Source organism: Panthera uncia, chromosome D2 (assembly GCF_023721935.1).
Source record: "Panthera uncia isolate 11264 chromosome D2, Puncia_PCG_1.0, whole genome shotgun sequence".
In the NCBI taxonomy this organism is placed as follows: Eukaryota; Metazoa; Chordata; class Mammalia; order Carnivora; family Felidae; genus Panthera; species Panthera uncia.
The window spans coordinates 29,076,775-29,092,149 of record NC_064818.1 but is presented as its reverse complement, the minus strand read 5'-3'; the positions used below and the strand labels follow the sequence as shown (position 1 = coordinate 29,092,149).

The 15,375-nt window shown below is 42.9% G+C and overlaps 1 protein-coding gene across 1 annotated transcript in view; it reads right to left on the bottom strand.

Annotated features, from left to right (window-relative positions):
• HK1 (hexokinase 1) overlaps positions 1-15,375 on the bottom strand; it is a 124,892-nt gene that overhangs the window by 96,304 nt on the left and 13,213 nt on the right. Inside the window, exon 2 of the mRNA XM_049645165.1 lies at positions 3,532-3,725. The gene's annotated coding sequence lies outside the window, so the exon portion shown is untranslated. The remainder of the gene's footprint in view (positions 1-3,531; positions 3,726-15,375) is intronic.

Genomic DNA, 15,375 nt, shown 5'->3' with positions numbered 1-15,375 from the left:
GCAGGGTCTGGGAGGATAAATCCACTTTTTGCCTTACAGGGGCATAGGCGACATCCGGGTCAGGCTGTAACCTCTGTAGTACTTGGCCAATGAGGAACCAGGGGACGGACTTGCATGCTAGGAGATAAGTTGTCTGCTGTAACTGCCCCGAGTGTGCCTGCCCATCAGACACCTGCTTTTGCAAGAACATTGATTAAAGTCTTGCTTCACCGGGCTCTGGGTCTCCGAATTCCTCCTCTGGTTGGGTCAATGGGCTTATTTCTAACAACTGAGGCCAACACCTGGAAGACGATGGACTAATGTCTCAAAGACCACCTAGAAAGTACTGAAAATACTTCTAGGTTTATCTAAGGAAAATGTGGGATAAAGGTCAGTAGGTACATGTAGGTTGGCAGTAAAGGTCATGTCGATCATTGCTTTGGGGTCAACCACACAGAGTCCTACTGGCTCAGGGCAGCATGAGGGGGTCATTTTAGCTCCAATCACTTGGGATGCTTTGCCCCCAGGGTCTTCTGCCTGAGTTAAGAGATAAGCTTGAAAGAAGAATTTAAGCATTAGAAAGTACAGACTAAGGTCAAAATGGAGGTGTTGACGTCCTCTTTTATCTCCAGGTAGATGGTGTCAGGATTGAGTTAAACCATAGGACGGTCTATAATTCTGGTGTTGCAGACTTGTTGAGATTGGGAAGAAACCCCACACATTGGTAACCAGAATGGTTCAGTGTGAGTAGTGAGGAGACTCACAAGTGGAGTGTTTCCTCCTTTACAACCACCCAGCTGAACTCAACCCAAATTGCTGAAACAGAATCGTGAGCCTATTCTTTTAAGCCACTGAGTCTGGGGGTGGTTTTTTATGTGGCACCAGACAACTGAGCCCCAGGGAGTTGGTCCCTGCCCTTCGGAAGCACTGGAAGAGCCCTGAACTAGGAGTGAGGGAGGGAGGTGTCTCTGGCCCAGGGTCCACCACCTGTTCCCTCAGTGGGTCTTCAGGGAAGATGCTTAACCTTTCCAAGCCTCAGCATGTCACCGGAAGACTGCTCTCCTGTCTCACTCGCTGGGTCGTTGTGAGGATCACATACAGCTATGCGGGGGCGCCTGGGTGGCTTAGTTGGTTAAGGTCCAACTTCGGGTCAGGGCATGATTTGACGGTTCATGGATTCAAACCCTGCATCAGGCTCTTTGCTGTCCACACAGAGCCCACTTGGATCTTCTGTCTCCCTCTCTCTCTGCCACTCCCCTGCTCGCCCTCTTTCCTCCCCCCCCCACCCCCCGTCTTAAAAAATAAAAAATTAAATAAATAATAAACACATATAGCTAAACAGATCCCTCAAGGGAGCTATTAGCATGGCCTGAGTGGAAGCTGGAAGAAACTTTGTCGCCCAGTAACTATTAATAATGCCATAAGAAGAAAGCGTGGCATCACAGAGTACTAACTGCATCACACTTCTTGCCCATTTTCCCATTTGATCCTGGCACACCATTACAAGGGGGATAATAAGATCCTAATTTAGGGATGAGGATGCTGACACTCAGAGAGGTGCTGTCATTTTCTCAAAATTGCACAGCAGAGCCTGGGGAGACAAGCATGGGCACAGATCCTCCAGACTCCAGAGCCCTCTTCCCACCCCACACGCTGCCTCTCCTCCCTCCCCACACGCCCTCGGCCTCCTGAATGCTGGAGTGGAGTGAATCCTAGGCTTCCCGGCCCCGGGACCTGTGCAAGGAGAGCCTGCCGGAGCCAGGAGCAGAGCTGCCCACGAGTGTTCAAAGAGGTTCTTCAACAAATTCCACATGCACTCTTGCCTTCCTTTCTGATACCCAGGCAACTTCCCAAATCTAGTTCAAACACTGCTCTGGGTCACCAAAGCAACCTTACTGAGAATGAAGGCTACATCTTCCCTATTAGCATTTATTTCTTAAGTTCCCATGGGTCTGTCGAAAGACAGAGAGGATTATGCTATCATCCTCTTCTTCCATGGCTTCCTATCTGCTGTTACCCAGGAGATGGGAGCAGAAAGGAAAAAGGAGCCCTCGTGACTGGCCCAGGGCACTCAGTTTGAAGGCCATTCAAAGCAGCCTTGCTTTTTGTCAAGAGTCTGCATGGTCTAGAGTTCGTGTAGAAACGCATGGCATTTCCAGTGGCCCACCATGGTTCCATGGGAGCCGGCCTTCCCCTATCATCCCATTACCCTGGGACCCCATCAGTCTTCTCCAAGACTTGCACAGATTTCTCTAGAACTCCCTTCTCAGATTCTAAAGCATCTGTGCAAACGAGGTGTTGCCTTTCCCAAACAGCAGGCCTAGGCACCTTCATAACACACTTTCAAAACAGTTGCTTCATTTGTTGTATCATTTACCTGAATTTAGGAGTCTTGATATCCCAGCCTTTTAATAACAGAAAACTCCACGATTCATTTGTGTCTCCTAATGGCAGGATTCCTTCTTCGTTTCCAGCTGTGGTTAGCCTTGTTTCTTTATATCATTTTAGCCTTGTCTTTAGACACCATGAACCCCCGAATCGATTGACTTCCCATCTTTCTCGTAAGCGACCCATGTAGAGGTAATCATAGCTAGCATTTGTGGAGTGTATTATTTGTCAGGCGCTGCTACAAATAACTCAAGGCATTAAATTGCAAGAACCCCTCATAAGTAATATTATTCTATGTTATACATTTTATTTTATTTTTTTAATTTTAGAGAGAAAGAGAGACCACACTTGTGCACAAGTGCAAGAGGGGCAGAGGCAGAGAGAGAGAGAGAAAGAGAGAGACAGAGAGTGAATCCCAAGTAGGCTCCATGCTCAGTGAGGAGCCCAACCCAGGGCTCGATCCCAGGACCCCAGGATCATAAGGTGAGCCGAAATCTAGACTCAGGCGCTCAACCAGCTGAGCCACCCAGGTGCCCCTATCTTATTTTATAGATGAGGACACTGAGGCTCATCAAGGTTGAGGAACTTCCCAACCTCATATAGTGGGTCAGTAGCAAAGTTAAGCTTGGAGATCAGGCTGGCTGCAGCTCTCGGCTATTCTATTACAGCCTCCCTTAAGTATGTGGCATCAGTTTAGACACAGAGGCCAACAGAGAGGAGCAAGTGAGACTCAGGGGAGAGCGGCCCTTTACAGCTTACCAAGCCATGAGCAATAAAAGCATTTGCCTTAAAAACAAAACAAAACAAAACAAAACAAAACAAAACAAAAACACTGTAGATGACATTAGCCCCAGTACATCAAACAAAAAGACCTAACAGTAGTAAGTTTTGGTCCAGTTACAAATCACGGTGTAACCTTGGGAAAGTGTTTGTCCCTCTCTGGGCCTGTGTAAACTTGGGAAAGTGTTTGTCTCTCTCTGGGCCTCAGCAGTAGAATAAGTGGGTCTCAACTCCAGTATCTACCCTTTGAGATCATGAGACTGGAGTATTCTTTTATTCGTCTTACTTACAGAGAAGGACAGGAAGGGAGGTCCTGCAAAGGGCCAAGGAGGGTCTAGCTCAGGGTGGAGTGAGACCACACAGCATGGCCACCCGCTCACTTGCCTTGAGATGGCTTGAGACACCTCTGCTGCCTCTTCACGCGGTCTCACTCTCATTTTCCAAAAGGACAACATATGCTGCTTGGCAAACCCAACTGTAGATTCTTGGCACAAAGCAGTTGTGGGTGTGTGCTTAGCTCTTTTCTTCCTCGGGAACAATGCTCTGGGCAACAGCTCTTTAGTTGGTTAGTTGGAGTCCTGAGAACAGAAAGGGACAAAAGATGCATTTGTCATAATATCAAGAGCCACCAAAGGACTGGAAGGGGTAGAGCGTGGCCTTGTATCCAATGAAGAGGGTGCTCCAGTGGTCTTGTGGGCAGGGGTTGGGGCATTTGGTGCCCTAGACATTCAGAGGATGCTTTCTGGTTATGAAATTTGTTATCCCACTCATAGGTACCTCGCAAAAACCTTGGGTGAGGCAGACAGGAATGGGGACAACAGTGAAGAGGACGGTGGTGACGGTGATGAAAGGGCAGCCCGGGTGCACTGAGCCCTACTGTGTGCCAGGCATTGTGCTAAAGATTTCCCATGCATTGACTCTGGAAGCTTCCCCAAAATGCCAGGAAGCAGAAACCATTTCTTATGCCCAGAGAAGCCGAAGCTTACCGAAGCTAAGTCAGGTGCTCAAAGAAATGCAGCGGTATGTACATGAAAATGTAGCAGAACTGGGTTTTTAACTCAGATCTCTCCCACCCTGGGGCTCTAACTCTTTATTTTATGGATGCAATAGCTGAGGCTTAGAGCTAGAAGTAGCTCAGAGCTAGAAAAATCAACTCAACTTTTAAAATCTGAGGAGAGGGGCGCCTGGGTGGCTCAGTTGGTTAAGCATCCGACTTCAGCTCAGGCCGTGATCTCATGGTTCGTGAGTTCAAGCCCCACATCGGCTTTTCTGCTGTCAGCACAGAGCCTGCTTCAGATCCTCTGTCTCCCTCTCTCTCTGCCCCTCCGCTCATGCTTTCAATCTCTCTCAAAAATAAACACTTAAAAGAGTTGTTAAGTGTCAGCTTTTTTTTTTAATGTTTATTTATTCTTGAGAAAGAGAGAGAGCATGAGCAGGGGAGGGGCAGAGAGAGAGAGGGAGACAGAGAATCCTAAGCAGGCTCCACACTGTCAGCACAGAGCCCAGTCTGGGGCTTGAACTCATGAACCACGAGATCACGACCTGAGCCGAAATCAAGAGTTGGGCACTTAAATGACTGAGCCACCCAGGTGCCCCTAATTTTTTTAATCTTTTTTTTTTAATTTTTTAAAGTTAATTTATTTTTGAGAGAGACAGAGACAGAGACAGAGAGCAAGGAAGGGAGAGAGAAAGAGGGAGACACAGAATCTGAAGCAGGCTCCAGGCTCTGAGCTGTCAACACAGAGCCCAATGCAAGGCTCAAACTCACAAACCATGAGATCATGACCTGAGCCAAAGTCAGATGGTCAATCGACTGAGCCACCCAGGTGCCCCTTTTTTTTTTTAATCTTGATTTTTGAGACAGAGACAGAGACAGAATATGAGTGGGGGTGGGGCAGAGAGAGAGAAGGAGACACAGAAACCAAAGCAGGCTCCAGGCTCTGAGCTGTCAGCACAGAGCCTGACGCAAGGCTCAAACCCATGGACAATGAGATCATGACTTGAGCTGAAGTAGGACACTGAACCAACTGAGTCACCCAGGCGCCCCGTAAAATAAATAAACATTTTTAAAAATTTGATTAAAAATAAAATCTGCAGAGAGGTGAAATACTCAGATTGGTGGGGAAAACAGAGAAGACAAATATCTGACTGGTGCCAGACAGAGCTGGGGCAGACCTGAGCCAAAAATCCTCATGAATGTCACCTCCTTCCTTCCTCTTCCCTTCAGGAGGCACTTTTTTGGGAACAAAATCCCATGTTCTTTCATTCTTTTCCATAATCCTGGGGATGACCCACCACTCTTCCCCCATCCAGCTGCCTTACCTCTTTTCTACCTTTTTTTTAAAGATTTAACTTTTTTTTTATATGTTTTTTATTTTTTTGAGAGACAGACAGACAAAACATGAGCAGGGGAGGGGGAGAGAAAGAGGGAGACACAGAATCCATCTGAAGCAGGCTCCGGGTTCTAAGCTGTCAGCACAGAGCCCGACATGGGGCTCAAACTCACCAACCATGAGATCATGACCTGAGCTGAAGTCAGACGCTTAAGTGACTGAGCCACTCAGGTGCCCCTCTTTCCTACTTTTCTTCAATCCTACCTTCATAGAGCTTTGTTTATAGTCTCTTGGGGAAAGAGATGTTAATTAAGAAATCACATGAATTATCATTACAAATTGTGACTTGTGTCTGGTTACTATCATGGGGAAGTATAGTGAGCCACAACATCTAATCCTAAGAACTCATGGAAGGCTTCCCAGAGGAAGTGACTTTGGGTCTGGGACATGCTGGTCTGGGTCAGAGTTTTCTTTCAAGCCAGTGGGGCAGGGACAAGTGATCCTTAATGAAAGAGGAGGAGAATGTGGTGGAGGAGGAAGATGTGCCCTGAAATTTATTAACTCAGCCCTTGCAGATTTGGGACTTACTGAGAGTAGGCTGGCTGAGGTCTCTACCCTCCAGGGCAGTGGTTCTCCAAGTGTGGTCCCTGCACAAGTGGCAACAGCTAACAATGTACATCCTGAGGCCCTGCCACAGACCTATCAAATTGAAAACTTTGGGGAAGAAGCCAACAATCTGTGTTTAATAAGCCCTCTTGACCATTCCACAACCTGCTCAAGTTGAGAGCCACGTTCTCGATGTCTACAGTCAAGTGCATTCATTCACTCAAAGTATAATAGACCCTGCTTCTCTTCTACTCTCTAGGCTCTCCACATGCTCTTCCTGAAATTGGAATTCATAGATGATATTTTGAGAGAATGCCTGATAGGAGTTTATAGCTGCAGAGAGAAATGTGACCAGTTGTTTGATGGGGTTGCAAGTGGGGATAAAATACAAGGATTTTAGCAATTCAGAGGTTAATTTCCCAGGGGATAAGACTCCAAGGGGTGAAAGCATATTCTATGAGCTGAAAAGAACCTAGTACATCATGTTCCCCACCCCCATGCAAAAGAAGATCTCATCCTTTATTATTGTTTTTTATTATGTTTAAATTTTTTTTAAGTTTATTTTGAGAGGGAAAGAGACAGAGTGAGTGGAGAGGGGCAGGGAGAGAGAGAGAGAATCCCAAGCAGGTTCCCTGCTGCCAGCACAGTGCCCAATGTGAGGCTTGAACTCCCAAAACTGTAAGAACATGACCTGAGACAAAACCAAGAGTTGGATGTTTAGCCAACTGAGCCACCCAGGCATCCCAGTACCTCACCCTTTAAAGCAGCCTTTTCCATGGTTGGCTGGTGGTGTCTGAGATGAAACCTGCCTCCCCCTGACTTCCTTCTACCGGCATTAGTTCTCTAGACTCTTACAGAAAATCTTTTCCTCCTTCCCCACAACCTTCCAAGGGTGGCAGTCATGTTAATCTGTGATCCTTAGTAAAGAAAGACACAATCACTGACCAACCAAATAGAAGACCCCAAACTTCTAAATGCTTTTATCGAAGCAAAAGTGAACATGATAGAAACTTCAAGTACATATGCCCTTCAGCTGAGCCAGCTAACATGAGAGGGTGGCTGTGCAGACTGGCCCACTTTCTGAAGAATGTTAAATAAAGGTCACAGGATCTAATTCCTAACCCTGGCCCAAGCCTCTGATGCTCCCCAGCTCACTGATACCTCTCCCGTGTGGTTTTTCTTAAGCCCTGCATTCATGACTTGGACCATATATTTAAACTGCCAGTGCTTATGTGTATTAACCACTTCACAGCCAGGATCTACTTAGTTTCTGGAGGAAACAGTCCTCAGAACATGTTTCTTGTGTCATCCTGAGGTTCCTCGTCACATCCAACCAATTGTCCGTTCATTCACACATTCGTTTAACCATCCTGCACATTCAATGCCAGTCTCCTTGCAGTTGGGTACTGTCCAATTTCTTCTCCAAATTGAGAAACCGAAGCCTAGACAAGTCCTGCTCCAAAGAATATGCTAACAAAAAAGCCAACTTTGAGAAGACAAACTTTGGCAGAGTATAACAAAGCAACTTAAATTCTCCTTCAAACTTGTACTCTCACTCTCTCCCAACAGCCTGGGAAGAAGGCAGAGAGATGATTAGTACATCTCAGACAGAGCCAGACTGAGGCCCAGGAGAAAATACAACACAGGGGAACTGCCTTTCAGCCTGGTGTTCCCACCACTGGTCAGTACCTCCCAGGCTTGGGAAGGCTCTCAGGGACACCACTATCTGGAGATGATGTCAGCCCTTAAGTGATGAGAGGGAACTTACCATTAACCAAAGCAAAACCTCAGAAGAAACTTACTATGAAATGGGTCTCTGACATTTCTTGAATAAAGACGGTCTTTGGAGAGTCACACCGAGATAAATTCTCACTCCTCTGGGTCTGGAATCACAGCTTCTCTATGCTCTCTATGATGTCGGACAAAAATGTGACCGCAAGCTCTTAAACTTGCTTTCCACCAAAGGCTGGAGAGAGAGCTCATCTGCCCACCACCTCGTAACAACTGGAGCCAAATCTCTGTTTCATTTTTACCAAGAAAAAGACTCCATCCTACCACAACAGTCCTTTGAATTCAAGCCTCTTCACAGAGGAAGCAAAAGACTTCCTAATCTCAAGCAAAAAAAATGCCAGCTATGTGCTCCCACAGGGTTCCAGTGCCCTGCAGGCACAGGGCACCAGGGCTATCACAATAACCTCCCAGCTGATCTACAATTCAATTCTCTTTTGTATAAAACTCCAGACACTGTCGCAGTTCAGATCCCAAGCTTCAGTCCCAGGACAGTCCACTCTGTCCTCTCTACCAGAAGCATCTCCTGATTCAGAAATCTAGACAGACTAGGATCTGGGGCCCAGAGACGACCATATACATAGCTCTAACTCTTTCAGAGGAAAGATGAATTCCCAATCTGACCCAGTAAGTGCTGCCTTCTGTGTACCAGGCACAGGAGAGAAAGGATGTGGGTGAGCAGTGGGGGATGGGAGCAGAGTAGAAGTAGGAAGCCCTCAAACACACATATACACAAGAAAAATGAGCCAGGCAGCCATCGTGTCAGTAGTGAGGGTTTTATAGTAAGTGCTTTGGGTGTCAGAGGAAATGGATTTGACCGGGGACATTGGCTAACCTGCCAGTTTCCCAGAGAAATGTCAATCTCCTTCCCTCTGCCCCTCAGGCCTAATCCCACCATCAGATTTATTTTTGCATCCAGCCCTGTCCTCTGTCCCTCCACAGCTGACTATGAAATATACTGTGCTTTTATCAGCACCAGGGTACCTGGTGAATAGTATTTCATTTAGGCTTATAAGAAGCTGTAAAAAAGAAAAAAGAAAAAGAAAAGAAAAGAAAAAATGGACATAAATCATAATGGTTACCCATGATGTATTGTTAAGTCAAAAAAGTTAGATGCAGAGTAATGCGTAGAGTAGAATCCCATTTTTCTTACCACTGCCACAAACAAAAACAAGCATACCCACGTGTATCAGCTGCACCATGGGAAATGTCTGATTGGGTAGGCGAAAAATAGTGAAGGTTAGAGAAAAGTGTTATAAAATCTACTCCTGCCTCTCCCTGCATATAACCTGAGATAATCACTTCCTGATCCTCCACTAGGGGCAGGAATGTCTCAGACCCCAGTATAGGGGCCCATGGAGTAAGACCAAGACATAAGTCCTGCTTGAGTAAAAAGCCAGAAAAGCAAATGAGGCTTGACTAGCCTCAGGTATTATTTGCTCACCCTCAAGGGCTGGTAGATGATAACCCAGTGAGATATTCCCTCCCAGCACCACTTCTGCATAACAGACTAAAGGTCAGTCCCTAAAACCCTCACCAAGGGAATACTTGGGGCTAACAGGAACGTTGAACAGTGGATTTGGGGGCCCAGGAGTCTACATTCTAGAGCTCTGCTTCTCCCTTCTCCATGAATTCACTGGGACTGACTCAGAGCAGGCTCTAGCCTCAGGGTCTAACCCAACACACATTCCAAGACAGAGTAGTGGATAACCCTTAAGTGACGAAGTTCACCAGGCAACTACCTAGATATCTGAGGACCAGAATGACCTGCAAAGAACAACGACAAACTAGGAACAGATACCATTTGAAGCAGAAATAGAACAGGCAGACCAAGAAGGTAAAATAAGTAAGGATGATGGATATACTTAATGAGATAAAGAACAGCATGAAATAAGATATGAAAGTATTTTAAAAAAAGATATGAAATTATTTAAAATATAGAGGCATTATATATGAAAAACATAATATAGAGTTGAAAAACAACATAATGGAAAATTAGGCATATATACATACACACATGTATATACAAGTGTGTGCATATATATTTGATATATTACATATACATGTAGGACACCTAAAGCATAAGCCATGAAAGAAAAAAGTAATAAGTTAAACTTCTTGAAATTAAAAACTTTTGCTTTTTGGGAAACACTCTTAAGAAAATAAGAGGCAAAACATAATAGATGGACACATCTATTAGAATGGGTATAGCTGAAGAATGAATTGCTGAGTTAAAAGATTAGATTGAGAAACTCTCCTAGTAGGAAGCAGGGAAAGAAAAAGAAATAGAAAAGTTAAATAATATGAATAATAAAAGTAGATGTGCCAAAAAAAAAAGTAGAAGTATCAACATTTGGATAATAGGAATTCCAGAAAAAGAGAAAAATAAAATAGAAAATATTTGAAAATAAAACAGATACATTTCCTACAACTAAGTAAAAATGAAGGACCTCAGAATGAAAAGGCTGTAGAGTCTTTTTTTTTAAGTTTATTTATTTATGAGAGATAGAGATAGCATGAGTGGGCTCCCTCCTGACAGAGAAAGGAGGAGACACAAAATCCGAAGAAGGCTCCAGGCTCTGAGCTGTCAGCACAGGGCCCTTCACGGGGCTCGAACTCACGAACCTCTAACTCACGAACTGTGAGATCATGACCTGAGCCGAAGTTAGATGTTTAACCGACTGAGCCACCCAGGTGCCCCGGCTATAGAGTCCTAAACAAAAGATATAAGGGAAAATCCATCCCACATTACAGAATACCATAGACAAAACAAAGAAAAAAATTCTAAAAGCTTCTAGAGAGACACCAAATCATAAGAACTAGATTGACATTAGGCTTCTCAACAGCAACAATGAGATAAGAAAACAATAATTTAATGAATTGAAGGAAAGGATTCTTGAATCTAGAATTTTATATCCAGCCAAATTATCACTCAAATATGAGGGCATCATAAAAAATATACTGAGGCATATAAATCCTCAACTTGCCACGTAAAGTCTCTCCTTGAAAGTACTTTTTTTTAAGTTTATTTATTTATTTTGAGAGACAAAGAGAGCATGAGTGGGAAGGTGCAGAGAGAGAAGAAGAAAGAGATAGAAAGAGAAAGAATCCCAAGCAGGCTCCACACTATTGGTACAGGGTCCAGTGTGGGGCTTGAACCATGAGATCATGACCCAAGCTGAAATCAAGAGTTGGACACTTAACCTACTGAAGCAGCAGCAGATCACTATAATAACTGGGGGGAAAAATGGATAAGCTAAAAAAAAAATCACATTTCTTTTTAGAGGCACTGGAAAGCTAGAGATACAAAGAAATCTAATGAAATTAAATTCTAGGGCAGAAAGAACTCTTCTAAGGCGAATGGAGATTAGTGACTGCTTTCCTCTCTGAGGGCATTTGCTGAGTCTAGGCAGGGACTGATAGGAATTGGACTTGTCAGAGCAAAGACAAACCTGCTGAGAGAAAGAATGAGAAAAAAAAAAAGCCAGCTTTTAATGGCCATGTGGGTTGGCTTGACAAAGTAGAACTTTACAAAGCCTCAAGTGCACAGCTGGTTTTCCCCACTGGCTTGTGTTCCACCACAGCAATTTTACTATGTTCTGGGCAATAGAGGAGTCTAAGGGTTAGAATGGAAATTCAGGGAGAGATTTCCTGAAATATTATGTTTGAGAAAGAGAAGTGTACTTGAAAAGAGGGCCTGCAATAAAGACAAGATTAACATTAATCTTAAAGATATTTGAAATTAAAAGTAAGCTGATCCAGCTCAATATCAAACTGGATTGAAGTAATGAGTCCATCATTTCAGCTGTCTCAGAGAAGAAAGAGTTGTTCTCACTCTGGGAAAAAATAACATCTACTTCAGATTCTGTGGCTATTAATATATGAGAGAGAGAGAGAGAGAGAGAGAGATGGGGTGGGGGGAATAATGTGAAGAATTAGAAAAATGTGACCTATAAGCAAGAGGAAGAAATAAGCAATAGAAAAAGTCATATGGGTGATCCAGAACTGGAGTTAGAATTAGCAGACAAAGACTTTTAAAAACTATTATAAATATGTTAAAGAAAAGATGTACAAAATGGATGAAAAGATAAAGAATGCCAACAGAGGAATTGAATCTATTGAATTGCTAAAAAAAAAAATGGATATTCTACAATTGAAAAAATACAATATTTTAAGTTAAGAATTCATTAATCCATCTTTACACTTTCCCTATGCCTCACTCCAGGTTGCCAGTGTCTCCCAGAAAGGAGCTTGTGCACATATCTGGTGCCCTAGGTTTTGTAACTGCCACCCACAGGATATGCCTTGCTTATGTGGCTTGGGTGGTCAGTGGGACTTACATTCCAGGGTCTCAGAACTGTAACAAACAAACAAACAAATATTTTTAACTGCCTATCCCCCCCGGACACAGTGCAGAGGCAGTAGATGGAAAAACCATTTTTCCTCACAAGGCCTACTTGAAGATCTTAAAACTGCAGTCTGAGGTTCAGGCTTTTAATGTAACACATATCTAGGGGCCAGTGGCAATCCCCTTCAAAAAAAGAGGAGGCTGGCAGGTACCATCTTTACACTTTCTCTCTACCCTGCCCCAGGTCTCTTGTGTCTCCAGAAAAGGAGTGTGTAAGTCTGGCACCCTGGCTTTTGTGGCTGTGGCCCAGGAGATACAACTCTTGACAGCCTGGCTCTGGTGGCCAGTATGGCTTGTGTTCATGGGTTTGACAGGACTGTAGCAAACCCAGAAACAGTTCTCAATTGGCTGTCTTCCCAGGGATCAGTGCAGAGGAAACAAAGAGGATGTCCATCTCCCAGTGTTTCCCCGAAAGAGGTATAGTTGCATACTTTAAAAGCTGTTGTCTGAGAGTCTAGCTTCCAGTCAGCCTACATCTAGGTGCTGACTGAAATTCTTTCTTCTGGGACACTGACATGCCTTGGCACACGCTCAACTACTGGGAACCACCAAGAACAAAGAAGGCTGCTTGGACAATTACAAAGGCTTGAGAGAGAACCAAGAGCTAGGGCAGGGTTAAATAATAAAGTTCAGGGGCACCTGGGTGGCTCAGTCAGTTAAGCATCCGACTTCAGCTCAGGTCATGATCTCGCGGTTTATGAGTTCAAGCGCCGCCTCGGGCTCTGTGCTGACAGCTCAGAGCCTGGAGCCTGCTTCAGATTCTGTGTCTCCCTCTCCCTCGGCCCCTCCCCTGCTCACGCTCTGACTCTCTCTTTCAATAATAAATAAACATTTAAAAAAATGATAAAGTTCATCTCCTACTCTTTCAAGACTGGGAGAGGTGGCTGTTTTATCTAATGCATAGAAACCAACTTAGTCAAGGAAAATGAAGAAACAGAAGAATATGTTCCAAATTAAATAATAAGATGAAACTCTAGTAAAGGAACTTAATGAAACACAGATAAGGGATTTACCTGATAAATAATTCAAAATAACGTTCACAAAGATGCTCACCAAGGTCAGGAGAATGATGTATAAACAAAATGAGAATTTCAACTAGGAGGTTTAAAATATAAGAAAAAAAACCAAACAGACAGAAATCATACAGCTGAAGAATACAACTAAACTGAAAAATCCAGTAAAATGGCTCAACATCAGACTAGATGAAACAGAAGAAAGCATCAGCAAACTGAAAGACAGGGCAATGGAATGCATCCAATCAGAGGAGCGAAAAGAAAAAAAAAATGAAAAAGAATGACTTTACAGCCATATAGAGAACATTCCATCTGAAAGCAATGGAAAACATATTTTCGAGTGTACATGGAACATTCTCCAGGATCGATCATATATTAGACCACAAAACAAGTCTCAATAAATTTAAGAAGACTGAAATCATACCAAGCATCTTTTCTGACCACAATGGTATAAAACTAGAAATAAATTACAAGAAGAAAACTGGAAAATCCACAAATGTGTGGAGAATAAACAAAATGCTACTGAACAACCAATATGTGAAAGAAGAAATCAAAAGAGAAGTCAAAAAATATCTTGAGACAAAGGAAGATGGAAATACAACCTACCAAAACTAAGGGGATGTAGCCAAAAGCAGTTCTAACTTCATAGTGATAAGCACTGAATTAAGAAAGAAGAAAGATCTCAAACAACCTAACTTTACACCTAAAGGAAGTAGAAAAAGAGCCCAAAGTTAGTAGAAGGAAGGAATAACAAAGCTCAGAGTGGAAACAAATGAAATAGAGACTAAAAAGACAATAGAAAAGATCAATGAAACTAAGAGCTGTGTTTTTTTCTTTTGAAAAGATAAACTAAAAATTTTGGCTAGATTCTTCAAGAAAAAAGTAGAAAGGAATCAAATAAAATCAAATCATAAATGAAAGAGATGCTACAACTGATACCACAGAAATACAAAGTAAAATTCTACTATGAACAATTATATGCCAACAAATTGGACAGCCTAGAAGATATAAATTCCTAGAAACACAAAACTGTCAAGACTAAACCATTAAAAAATATAAAATCTGAACAGACCAATAAATAAGCCCATACATTTATGGTCAATTAATTTTCAACAAAGCAGCCAAGGCTGTACAATGGGAAAAGGATAGTATCTTCAATAAATGGTGTTGGGAAAACAGCCATGTGCAAAAGAATGAAACTGGATTCTTACACCATACAAAAAAATGAACTCAAAACGTATTAAAGACTTAAAACATAATACCCGAAACCATAAAACTCCTAGAAGAAAATAAGCACTAAGCTCTTTGACATTATTGGTCTTGGCAAAGATTTTTTTTTATTTGACACTAAAAGCAAAGACAACAAAAGCAAAAATAAACAAGTGAGACAATATCAAACTAAAATTCTTCTGTACAGCAAAGGGAACCATCAAGAAAATGAAAAGTCAGCTTATAAAGAATGAAAGAAAATATTTTTAAATCATGTATCTGACAAGAGGTTAACATCCAAAATATATAATTAAAAATGGGCAGGGGCACCTGCCAGTCGGTTAAATGTCAGATTCTTGATTTCAGCTTAGGTCATGATCTCACAGTTCATGAGATTGAGCCCCATGTCAGGCTCTGTGCTGTCAGGTTGGGATTTTCTGTCTCCCTGTCTCTCTGCTCCTCCCCTGCTCAAACACACACACACACACACACACACACACACACACACACACACTGGCACTCTCTCTGTGTCTCAAAAAATAAATAAACATTTTTAAGTGTTTTTAAAAAATTGGGCAGAGTATTTGAATAGATATTTTTCCAGAGAAGACATACAAATGGCCAACAGGTACATGAAAAGGTGCTCAACATCACTAATCATTAGGGAAATGCAAATCAAATCCACAGTGAGATATCACCTCCTGTCTGTTAAGCTGGTTGTTATCAAAAAGACAAGATATAACAAGTGTTGGAGAGGATACAGAGAAAAGGGAACCCTGTGCACTGTTGATGGGAATATAAATTGATTCAGCTACTTGGAAAACAGTAGAGGTTCCTCAAAAAATTAAAACTGAAACTATCATATGACCCA